At 51.2% G+C, this 12,276-nt stretch overlaps 1 long non-coding RNA gene across 1 annotated transcript; it reads right to left on the reverse strand.

Annotated features, from left to right (window-relative positions):
- Window positions 1-1,456: 1,456 nt before the first annotated feature.
- On the reverse strand, window positions 1,457-9,839 carry LOC113923170. The gene is made up of 3 exons (XR_003520196.2): window positions 9,695-9,839; window positions 6,020-6,115; window positions 1,457-3,422 (listed from the first exon to the last, which is right to left on the reverse strand). It is a non-coding gene; the product is annotated as an uncharacterized LOC113923170 (long non-coding RNA).
- Window positions 9,840-12,276: the final 2,437 nt, after the last annotated feature.

Below are 12,276 nucleotides of genomic sequence, written 5' to 3' on the forward strand. Positions count from 1 at the left end.
AAAATCAATGAGCTAAGCTATGATCTCCAGAACTTAGAAAAAAAGAACAAATTAATCTGCCCTCCCCTAATAGAAGGAAGGAAAAAATAAAGCTGAGAGCAGAAAGTAATAAAGTAGAAGGTAAATGCATATTAGTGATGGTCAACAAAACTAAGAGTGAGTCTTGGAGAAGACCAGGAAATGGTGGTTGGTGATGCTGAAACAGGAAAAAAGAGAAAAGGCACAAATTCCTAGTGTAAAGAAGAAAGAGGGGGTTAGAGAGGGTATTGTAAGCAAAATGCAATATTTTAATATTAATGTTAATATTTAGAAGGAAGAGAAAAATCCCTTGGAAATGTACAACTTAACCAAACTGACAGAAGGAGAAATAGAAAATCTAAAAATCTTATAAATAATTTGTAAGTAAAGTTCTCTTTCTCTTTTTTAAGATGTTATTTATTTGAGAGAGAGAGAGAGCATGAGCAGGGGGAGAGGCAGAAGGAGAGGGACAAACAGACTCCCCACTGATCTCAGAGCCTGACATGGGGCTTGATCCTAGGACCCAGGACCCTGAGATCATGACCTGAGCCAAAGTCCAATGCCTAGCCGACTGAGCCACCCAGGCGCCCCTGTAAGTAAAGTCCTCTTCATGAAGACAATATTGTGCCCAGAGAGCGTTACCAGTAAATTCTACCAACCATACAAGAAGAAATAATGCAAGCACTTCACAAGTGTCTTTCTGCGTGCATCTTGCCCATTTTAACCATTCAACAGTGGTTAACGTTCACGTTTTTTAGCTTCAGATACAAAGCTCATGGTTTGACTCCTGCCCACTTCTCTTACCCTGTTCCCATCCTTCTCATATATGCTGTCTTCTCTCCCCAGCCTAGCAAAACGATTCACGTCTCCCTGAACTCCCCATGCTGTTTCTTGCCTCTGGACTCTCATGTTCACTTATATAACATCTTCACAGGGGCCTGCTCTGTGCTAAACTCTCTGGATCCAAAGTGACCATCCTGGAGGGAGCTGCTGGTCCCCTTGCCTGGGATGCTTTTCACCCTCCTTCACCTAGCTCCTGCCTTGTCTTCCATCAGCTCAAGTTCCTTTGGTGTCCTTAGACTCTGTGTAGACTCTGTGTTCACAGGTCTGTCTCTGCTGCACCGTGTTACCCACAAGCCACCAGTGCCTGAGTGTTCTCAATGCCGACGGCAATGCCTCGTACACTGTAGGAATGCACTTGCTGACCGAATGAGAAGGAAGCAAACATACAGTATCAATGCTTGCAGGGATCCAGTGGGTCCTCGAGACCAGCTCTCTGGCTGGGAAAGGAAGTGCCAGAGTTAGGGACTGGTCCAAGGTCACCAGTGAGTTAGAGGCAAAGACAAGTAGAACGAAACCCAGGGCTGCCCCATCTACACAGCATTGTCTCTCCACCTGTTTGTTGATGTGACTTTTCTCCCCACAGGCTTGCTTTGTGCTGACTCGAACTTTGTGCCTGATCCAAACTTTACCTCTCAGCCTCCACACCCAGCACCCGCGTCCCATCAGGAAGTGTCAAGTGGTGTGCTCAGGAGTGCATCCCCAGACACACTGCCTGAGCTGTGGGAGTCCACTCTGTGTGTGTGAGCATGTTTGTACGCATGCGTGTGTGTATGTGTTCAAGGAAAGCAGATCACTCAAGGGTCCCACAAAACCATTGGCGGCAGGAAGATAGGGTTTTAGAATAAATTAAAAGGAAATAATCCATCAGCAATGACTAGCAGAGTCAAGAGGTAAATCCTTTATAGTTTGTTTCAATGAAGGTGATTTTAATTAGCAGCCATAGATTTCTCTGGAACCGGACATTAGTTTTATTGATTGGGACCCAAGTTTTGCAGGGCAAGGTATTTTGATGCAAACTAAAAAAAAAAAAAAAAAAAAAAAAAATATGTAGATTATTTCTGAAAGCATGAATTTCACATATTTCTTCTAGGAGGGAGTGAGTGTGTGTGTGCATGTGGTTGGCACTAGAACCAAAGAGATGACCGTCTCAGTAGAGAGCAGTAGGGAAATCATTTGCATCCTGGAGGGCTCCTTCTACTCTTGTTGTTGCTTTGTTTCCACTTTTATTGTGAGTGAGGAGCTTTTGTTAACTTAGTAGAGGGATCACTTGGTTCGCAAGGGCAAACCTAGGAAAACACCAGCGGAGCCGAAGTCCCTACCAGAGCTGGGGGCAGATCTTCGCAGGCTCCGGGAATGCAAACACTCCAGCTCACCTCCAGCCAGGGCGTCTCAGGAACCCAGGAGAGGAGCGTGCAGACAAACTGTGCGAACTGACCGCAGGAATAGAGACAAAATTCCAACTCTCAGGCTTGCACACTTGCTAATTAGCCTTCTCCCCTAGCCAGAGTTGGCCGTCAGCCTTAATTGTGGGGGGAAAGGTTTTGTTTTCTGTCACTAAATTTCAGGCAAGAACAGCGTTGACCCTCTACCCCTGCATGGTCCCGTGGAAAGGTCATTTGAGCCCTGTCTGCCATCTAAAATTGTGTGGTAGCCAAATCAAAAAAGAAAAATAATCAGGTGGAATTCATTGTAATCTTTATCTTATTTAACGCCACACATCCAAAATATTATCCGTTCAACGTGTCATCTGTGTAGAAATTGCTAATGAGGTATTTTGCATTCTCTTGGTCATACTGGTTGAGTCCTGCAATACGGCAGTGACAGAGGTGACAAAGGCATCGAGGAACAAGCTGTTACTAGGTAGAAAGCGGGGACAGGGAGGCTACAGTCCTTTTAAACAGTCACCTCCCACCCTTCGTGATGAGGTCACTCACGGACTCCTAAGGCCACACCCAGCTCCGACTCCGGGTGCACCTGTCCCTAGACAGCGAGTGTGACAGACGGGGCTCGTGGGGGGCTCAGAGGCGCGGCTGGGTGAACGGTCCCGCGGGCCCCGCTCAGACCTCTGTGAACCGATGTCCCTGAATTCCTGTCTTGTTCGCTCATCAATATTTATCGAGCTGCTGCTGGAAAGCATCACATGAGTCACACACCGTCCATCAGCCGTCCTCCCTGCGTCTCCTTCCCTCACGGGGAGCTTGGAGCCTCTCTGCCCTGTTTCCCTGTCGTGTTGGCACTAAGAGAGTTCCAGTCCTTGGCGTCACCCTGCATCGTAAACCGTGCTTGCAACTATTTCCAAGAAAGGGGCCTTCAGAGGTTGCTGTTACGTCCTGGGCAAGTTCCCTTCAGCCTCTGAAAGGTCTGATTCCAACTGGTTGTCTTACTCAGGAAGTCGTGGCCTTCGGTAACACAGTGTGCACTGAAACCTTTATTTCTGAGTCGAGTCAGCATTTGGCTGGTTTCTCGGCCCCTCTTCAGACCCATTTCCACATGAACTCTCTCCTTTGCAGATGCTCCTTAAGGCTCATGGGAGCCTCTCTCTTCTGCTCAAAGGAAGAGGGCTGGAGAAAGAAAAGCAGAGATGAGACTCTGCAGCGGGTTCCCTGGGGGGCCGTTGTTGCCTCTCGGGCCCCGGAGGCCTGTTTGGAGACGGTTCTGGTTGTCACGGCAGGGATGGGGCAGGGAACAGCGTGGCGGGTGGAGGCCAGGGATGCCGCTCCTCATCCCGCCGTGCCCCCCACAGCTCCACCACAGGGAACGGCCAAGGGGAGAGGGCCCGCTCTGGGGGCCCACTCCGGGTTGAATCCTGGCTCTGGCCCTTACTCGATCTGGAACGGCAGGCAACGTATCCAACCTCTGTGCCTTAGTTTTCCTTGTTTGTAAAATGGGGACAATGATAATACAATCCTCACAGGGCTCACTTGAGGATGGAAAAGAGTAAATATATATAAAGCAATAGAACGTGCCTGGCACAGAGTAATTGCTTTTAAATACCAATTAGTATGTCTCGGGCAAATGAACAGTGTCTCCTTAGAGACAGACTCTGCTCCAGGTGGGGAAGGGGACACAGGATAGTGAACCACGCAGACTCCCGGGACTGAGGGTCCCAACTCGAGATGGCAGGTCATCCCGCTTGGTTGTTCCTCCTAGAGATGGGCCCTGTCTGGGTCTCTCCACGTGCCCTGGCCCAAAGGCCCCCAAACCCCGCCCTTGCCTGCTCCCCAACCAGTCTGTCCCCGAGCTCTGTGACAACTTGGTGACCTCTGCCTCTCCCCATCCCTCCCTCCTGCTGTTCGTGCCTTAGTGTAAGGTCCTCATGATCTGTAAGCACCCCATCAAGTCTGGCTTAGCTCAGTCCAACAGCCCTCTCAGCTGGACTCCTGGGCGCGCCTCTGCCGCTCCGTGTTCTAGAAGGAATGTTCTTAACTGCACAGTCTCCTTGTCCACAGGGAAAACAACCCCGTGCTCATCTGCAAGGTACAGGCAGCCCTCCCAGCTTGATCCCTCGGCCCGTCCTGCCCTGAGCTGGGGCTGCACTTAGGGACGCAGGACCAACACTCAAGGATGTTCTCAGGGGAGCAGAGTGTCTCCGTCAGGCTCGCCCTGGCAGGGTCCTGGGAGTAGCAGGGTTCCTGCACGCTCGGAACAGGCACACATTCTCTTGGTCAAGGCCATCCCGTGTCCCGCCTAGATCATCCCAGGGAGAGGCTGCAAAGGATGCATCCCTTGGTGAAGGAGCAGCAACGTCCCACTGCAAAGGGTGTGCATGCAGGCAGGGCGGAGGGGCCCCCCAGAGCAAACTGAGAAGCGAACTGCTTCTTTCTCCAAGGCTTTGCGAAGCCATTGCTAAGAATTATAGAGGGAAGTACCGTAGGGCCCGTGAGTCAACTCATAGAACAAAGGATGAGCATCCTTTCTGGGAAGAAGTGTTTGTAGCCGCTGCTGATTCCCGACGCGGGGGGAGAACGGCTTGCATGACCCGGGAGGTGGGCATGTGCTTCTGCTGCCCCCCCTTAAAGCATGCACAGTCGCTTGCCATCACACCCTTCCGATGCGCCAGTGGGCTGGGAAGGGAGATTGCTGCCAACGTGACTAATAATTTCTAAATTCTCGATGTGACAAATGTAGGGAATGTAGAGCAAGACATAGCTTCCGAACTTTTTAAAAAGCCTTGCTCTGGTGATCAATATTGATCTTCTCAGCTCACGTTAACACCTTTGTGTGCAAGGCAGGACTGGGCTCTTTATAAACATTATTTCATTTACTCCTACACAACCTGGTGAGATGGGCCTTATTTATTCCTTATTTACTCCGAGGATCAGAAAGGTTAGGAGACTTGTCCAAAGGCACACAGGTCGAATGTGGTAAGCCTGGATTGGAACTCATGTCCGCTCCAAAGCTTTTAGATCCTTTGATCTCCATGTGATTCCTCGGGCAACAGGGAGCTGGAAAGAATGCATCTGTTTGCTCAGAATAGATCAAGTCAGTGAGTCAGTTAATAGAATTGGGTGCCTACCAGTCCAATTGTAGGTGCTGGAGAAAACAAGCTCTTGCCTGGGCCAGGCCTGTGTCCCGGGCTCAAGGTATGCCCTCGAAAGGTCCTCTTTGAAGCATAAACGTGATCTTATCACTCCTGCCTGAAACCTTCCAGTTCTTTCCTTCTAACTTAGGATAAAAATCCAAACTCCCAATCATGCCCGTGAAGCCTCAGTCCCTGCTCCTGGAACTCACCCCACTCCACTGTTCTCCAGGAAGGTGCTTCCAAGTCCACGTGTCTGTCATCTGTCTGGCCCTCAAACAGGCCACATTGCCCCCTCCCTTGGGCCTTTGCACTTGCTGGGCCCTCCCCCTTTCATGCCCTTGCTCTAGGTCCTCCCTCTGGTCACTCAGCTCCCCACTAATGCTGTTCCCAGAGGCTCCCAGCTAAAGCTGTCCCCAGGTGCACACACACTCTCTCTCTCACCTGTTTGATCTTCTCCCCCACACCTCATCAGGTGGTGTTTGTTGGCTTGCCATAGGTACCCCCAGCTCCCCATTAAACTCTAAGTTCCAGGAGAATGGGCCCCCAGCTAATGCTGTTCCCTGCCACATCCTGGCATTTATAGGCATGCAAGGATTACTCATTAAAAGGAGAAGTAAAGAACCTCAGTTTTCTCACCTGTAGGAGGAGGGGTGTGTGTTATAAACAGTAAAGCTCCAACCCGACGTATATCGATGTGACTGAATGACCTGCCACATGTGAGGTTGCTCGATCCTGGAAGAAAGAGAGGTGCTTGGGGTGGTGTAGCTCGCGGCTGAGATTCTGAGCCCCTGATTCAGGGGCTGAACCTTGGCCTCCCACTCACAAGCAGTTAACCTGGGCTTGCCATGTAATAGCAATAAACCTCAGTTTCCTAGCTAAAAAGTAGGGACAACAGTTCCCACCTTAGAGGGTCGTGATGGGGATTAGATGTGAGAATGCGTGTAAATGCTTTGCATCGCCCTTAACACATAGTAAAATCTCCATTCAAGACAGCTTTGTTATTTCATTATTATCCTAATGAGGAGGAGGGTGACCATCAAGGTCTGGAAAGGGAGGCAAGTTAAAGATGTCTTCAGAGAGGAGGTGGCATGTGACCTTGGCCTTGGACAATTTGATGGATCTGGAGGATATTTACCATCAGAAAGATGGGCAGCGAAACTGTGGAAAGAGCCCAGATGTCCCCCGACTGATAAATGGATAAAGAAGATGTGGTATGTATATAAATATCCCAAACTCCCATATATATATACATACATACACACACACACACACACACACACACACACACACACACACACACACACACAATGGAATATTATGCAGCCATCAAAAAATGAAATCTTGCCATTTGCAATGATGTGGATGGAACTAGAGGGTATTATGCTAAGCGAAATAAGTCAATCAGAGAAAGACAATTATCATATGATCTCACTGATATATGGAGAAACAAGGCAGAGGATCCTAGGGGAAGAGAGGAGAAAATGAAACAAGGCGAAACCAGATAGAGAGACAAACCATAAGAGACTCTTTAATCTCAGGAAACAAACTGAAGGTTGCTGGAGTCAAGGGGGGTCGGAGGGAAGGGGTGGCTGGGTGATGGACATTGGGGAGGGTGTGTGCTATGGTGAGTGCTATGAATTGTGTAAGACTGATGAATCACAGACCTGTACCCATCAAATACTACATCATATGTTAATAAAAATAATTAAATTAAAAAAAGAAACTTAAAAAATTAAAAATGGGAAATGATGTTGCCGTCATTTGTCACGTGCCCACCACCTGATAATGAGATGCAGGGAGGTATTATCACCATTTCACAGATAAACAGAGACTCGGAGCGCTGAAGGGATTTGTCCAATGGTAGGACGGAGACCAGTCTGGAGTTCATGTGCTTTCTGTGCACGAACATTTTCCGTTTGGTGGTTTGCCTGCCCTCCAGCCTGGAAGCTCTCAGAAGACAAGGATGGGCACTCGTCATTGTCTGCACGCCTAGCAGGAACACGCGCCCAACACCTACGTGTTAGGCTCACCTGGGCATGAATCCCACCTTGACCTGCTTCTTAGCACAAGCCACTCATTTCTCTGAGGCTCTGTTAGGCCCTAAGCCTAAGCCTGACCCTAACCCTAACCCTAGCCCATCTCCCAGATGTGTGTACACCGAGAGGGACACAGAGAGACAGAGGGAGGAGGGGGAGGGGCGAGGAGGGAGAGAGACACTTCCAGCTGGAAACAGGGAAGGATTCCAAGCCGGGAGCAATGTGTGCAAGGCCAGGCCGGTGTGGACGAGCAGAAGGTGTACGTGGAGCCAAGGTGGCTGGGGCATCATATCAGGCAGGGAGGGAGTGAAAGATGAGGTTGGAAAGATGGGCAAAGGTTGGACCGTGGAGAACCAGGTGCACAGTTTGGACCTCACTCTGTTGGCAAGAGGAGCCATCCAGGTTTTTAAAAATGAGGTATAACATACGTACTGGGAGGTACATAGAATGCACTACTCTTTAATCTAGAGGTTGATGGATTTTGACATGTGAATACACCCTTCTTTTTTAAAAGATTTTATTTATTTATTTATTTATTTATTTATTTATTTATTTATTTATTTGAGAGACAGAGTGGGGTGGGGGTGGGCGAGCAGAGGGAGAGGGACAAGCAGATTTCTTGCTGAGCGTGGAGCCCGATATGTGGCTGGATCCCAGGACCCTGTGATCATGACCTGAGCCGAAATCAAGAGTCGGACGCTTAACCAACTGAGCCACCCAGGCGCGGCTGAGTACACCCTTCTAATCACCATCAGCGTAAGATCGAGAACATTTCCAGCGCCCAGAGAGATGGTTCATCCCCCTCCTGGTCACCACCCTTCCCACAAAGGCGCCGCTGTTCTTAACCTGTCACCGTGGATCAGTTTGACCTGTTTGTATTTTCTGTAAATGGAATCGTGCAGCCTTTCAGGTTGGCTTCTTTCACTCAGCATAATGCCTGTGAGATTCATCCAGGGTCTTGCCCGGAGCAGCAGATCATTCTGTTGTGCTCCCGTGTAGCGTTCCCCTACATTCTGTTTGTGCATCATCCTGTGGGTGCGCATTGCGGCTGCTTCCTGTTTTGGCTCTTGTGAGTAAAGTGCCACCAACGTACCTGTATTTGGAGACGTGTGCGCCTGCTTCTGAGCATGAGCTAAGAGTAGGACTGCGGGTCCCGGCGAGGCTTATGTTCGGCTTTAGGGGACACTTCCAAACGGTTCTCTGAGGCGCTGAGCCCTTTGCACTCACCCCAGCATGTGTGAGTTCTTGGGGTGACAGCGGGAGTCCCGGGAGCTGATCTGGGGACATGCTCTGGACCAGGTAGAAGTGGAGGCCACCAGTGGTGGCCCTCGTCGGGGACAGGCTTGAGGGTGATGCCCCGAGATCTGCTGACAGCCTCACTGGGAACTGTGTTGGCAGGATGCCCGAGACCTGTGAATGCTTCTCCCACCACAGTTAGGGTCCCACTGCCTGGACGTGGCAGATGCCCAAGGTCCCCCAGGGCGATTCTGCTTCCATAGCTGGGGAGCGCAGTGGGGAGGGGGGACACCCTCGAGTAAGTTTGGTGCAGCACCCAAGGCGGCATGGAGCACAGCTGTGGGGCTGGGACACCTGTTAGACCCGCTTGCCAGTCCCACCCATCCCCGCTCTGTGCCCATGGAGAACTGGGAGGTGGGGATGGGTTAGAGCCCCTGGGGTCCCTAGGTTCAGATGTGCAGTGGCAGTATGGCCTGTGGGATGGCCCTCTGTGGGCTGGACTCTGGCCAGGGCCTCGGCCACCCGGTCTCAGCCTTCCTTGTTGGTCCTCCCTCGGCCCAGCTTCTGCCTGTACCATCCGCCTCCCGGTCCTGCCCCAGCCCCAGCCCCCAGTCCCATTTTGGATTACTGCTCCTAGTTTTCACAGGAGGAAACCGAGGCTGGAGGCACAGCATACCTTGCCCAAATGTAGCCTGCTGGTCCATGGCAGGACTGGGGGACAGGAGCCTCAAAGCGGAAGGCCCTTGAGGTCAGGGGTGGGGCTTTTGTGTCTCAGATTCACCTGTGCAGGACTCCCTCCCAGCTTCCTGCAATGATGCCAGCAGGCAGCTTCTTCCGGCAGCTCCACCACGCTCTGTCCCAAGCAGGAAATGACATCGTAGCAATTGTTAATACCCACTCGTGTGCAGGAAAACAATTAAATGCCACCGTCAGGCTCTCATGCAAGTTGGAGCCAAGTAAAAGGCAGCGTGACAAGTGGGAGCTGAGCTGGTTTCAAGATGGCTGTCGGGGAGAGAAGGCGGTGTGACAGAAAGCTCACCTGGGGCCGGTGTGAGCCTCTTGCCCTGGGACAGGGATCATGTTACAAGGAGGGTTATTCTCCAGGACTCTCAGCTGGACTCAGCTCCACGGAAAAGATCCCCAGGTCTTATAGATCCAACACCCTCCTCTCTCCATCCCAGGTGGCTGGACTCCAAACCCACGTGACTCTCTGTGACATCATAGAAAGGAAAAGAGAGGAGATGATGCTCTTAGGTGACCTGTGGAAGCCCATTCCCAACTGTGAGCTCATTCTTCATCATCAGTGCCCCCTCGTCCGTCCTCCCGGCCCACGGCCCGCCCCCTCGTCCGTCCTCCCGGCCCACACAGTGTCCTGTGGTCCGTCCTCCTGTCCCACAGTGTCCTGTCTTCCCGTCCCACACAGTGTCTGTGGCCTGTCCTGTAGGTTGCTGGGTGTAGCTGGGTCCCAGATCAGACACCAGAGTCTGCTCTGGCTCCTTTTCTTGTGTTCTGGTGTCACTGGGAGGATTCTACATCTGCTGCTTGGTCTACGTGCAGAAACCCACATGGGCTCTAAAGAAGCCCACATGGACCATTCTCCTTTTCCATGTGTCCTTCACTCCAAGTCATCGGCTTAACAGTCTGGCAGATACAAGGAGCAGCCCTGTGTGGGTTCTAGAACGAGGCCGGCCTGCCCAGACCCTGGCTCCTCCCCTCCCAGCTGAACCCTTTGGCAAACTCCTCAGTTTCTCTGAGCCTCCCTTCTCTCCCTCGGCGCTGGTGTGAAGGGGAAGTTAATCACTGTTCCCTCGGAGGGTTATCTGAGTAGGGAACGATGAGCCCGCCCCGGGGTGTCTACTCCTGGCCACTGCTCCTGAAATGTTAGCGTCAGTTCTGGGCAGATCCCAAGCTTTCTCTCTTTGGCCTTTGCTAAGCTTGTTCCCTAAAACTGGAATTGCTGTACCCCATCGTCTCAACTCCAATCCTCCCGAACCCTCTGCTTCTGACCTCCTGTCCTCGCCCCAGGCTCTGACAGTCCTAAGCATTTGTTCTCGGCCCCTGCCAGGGTCAGAGTCAGCGCTCGCCGGGTACTCTCCCTCCCTACGCCCGTCAACCTGTGATAACGTGCCCACCACCCACAGCGGATGCCAGTATTTCTCTTCCATCCATTCATTCCCTCATTCACTCATTCTCTTGCTCCCCCATTGCTAACGCCATCCCCGCCAATCAGCAAGCATGCTCGGTGTTCATTCTTTGCTCTCCAGGGAAATGCGTATTGCCACTTCTGAGCTCGAAGCTTCTGTGTGTTCTGTACCCCATTCTCTTTCTCACTTTTCCACCAACCCCGGTGATTCTGTGCATCCACCCACGTTCCTACGAATACACCTCGTCTGACTTTCTTCTAGATGCCAAGTCACCCCCCAAAGTGCACGTCTGCCCATATCGCCCTCCCAGGCTTGGGGGGCCACTTCCAGGCAGATGAGCATCGTGGATCTGTGTGACAATTCTCAGGGGACAGATGTCCTCAGGGGCAACCGCTGCATCTCAGGCTGGTGGTGCCGTAACCTGACGGGCAGGAGTGGAACCCTTCCTGGGGACTGGCTGGTCCAGCAGATGAGGAGGCCCCTGCATCCGTCCCTCCCAGCCCTGGCATTGCCCGATTTCTGCTGGTCTCAAGGTGTCAAGTGAACCATTTTTGTTATTTTAACTTGTGGTTTTTGGACTGCAAATGCTTTCGAGTGTCTTTTCCTCTGCTTGGGGATGTCTCGTTTCTAAATTCACGCGGGTTTTCTATAAGGTTGGTGTCTTTTGTGGAGCTACACATTTTCTCAATGGATTAAATTCTTACTTTGATTTTGTCATTTTAAAAATATGCTGACATCTGTGCCTTGTTTTCAGTCTCAAACCTTTGGCACAGTGTTCATCTTACTGCTTAAATATATTGAAGTCGACATATACTTGAGTGTCTGTTAGTCAGATGTTGTTCTATGTGCTTGTGGAGAAAGTCAGTGCCCCAGAAGGTAGGTATTGTCACTAGTACTGATTCTCTTCCTATCATTACTCCCCCTGCTTCCAGATGTAGCAGCGAGGCACAGAGCGGCCTGTTCTTTGACAAGGTCACTGGGGTGAGAAGAATCGTGCCCCCTCCCAAGGATATCCACACCCTGGTCCCTGCAACCCATGAAGGAGTTGGCTTATGAGGCAAAAGGGACTTGAAGGTGTGATTCAGTTAAGGCTCTTAAGTGAAGGAGGAGACTATCCTGCGCGATCTCGGTGGACCCAATGCAATCACAAGCGTCCTTATATTTTATTTATTTTAAGATTTTATTTATTTGAGAGAGAGAATGAGATAGAGAGAGAGAGAGCATGAGAGGAGGGAGGGTCAGAGGGAGAAGCAGACTCCCGGCTGAGCAGGGAGCCCGACGCGGGACTCGATCCCGGGACTCCAGGATCATGACCTGAGCCGAAGGCAGTTGCTTAACCAACTGAGCCACCCAGGCGCCCCACAAGGGGCGCCTCCTTATAAGGGGGGAGGGAAGCAGGAGGGTTGGAGCCAGAGAAGGAGGTGTGGTGGGAGAGAGAATGGAAGACCAGAGGTGGAAGATCCCATACGGCTGACTT

The sequence above is a fragment of the Zalophus californianus genome, chromosome 9, assembly GCF_009762305.2.
Source record: "Zalophus californianus isolate mZalCal1 chromosome 9, mZalCal1.pri.v2, whole genome shotgun sequence".
Lineage (NCBI taxonomy): Eukaryota > Metazoa > Chordata > Mammalia > Carnivora > Otariidae > Zalophus > Zalophus californianus.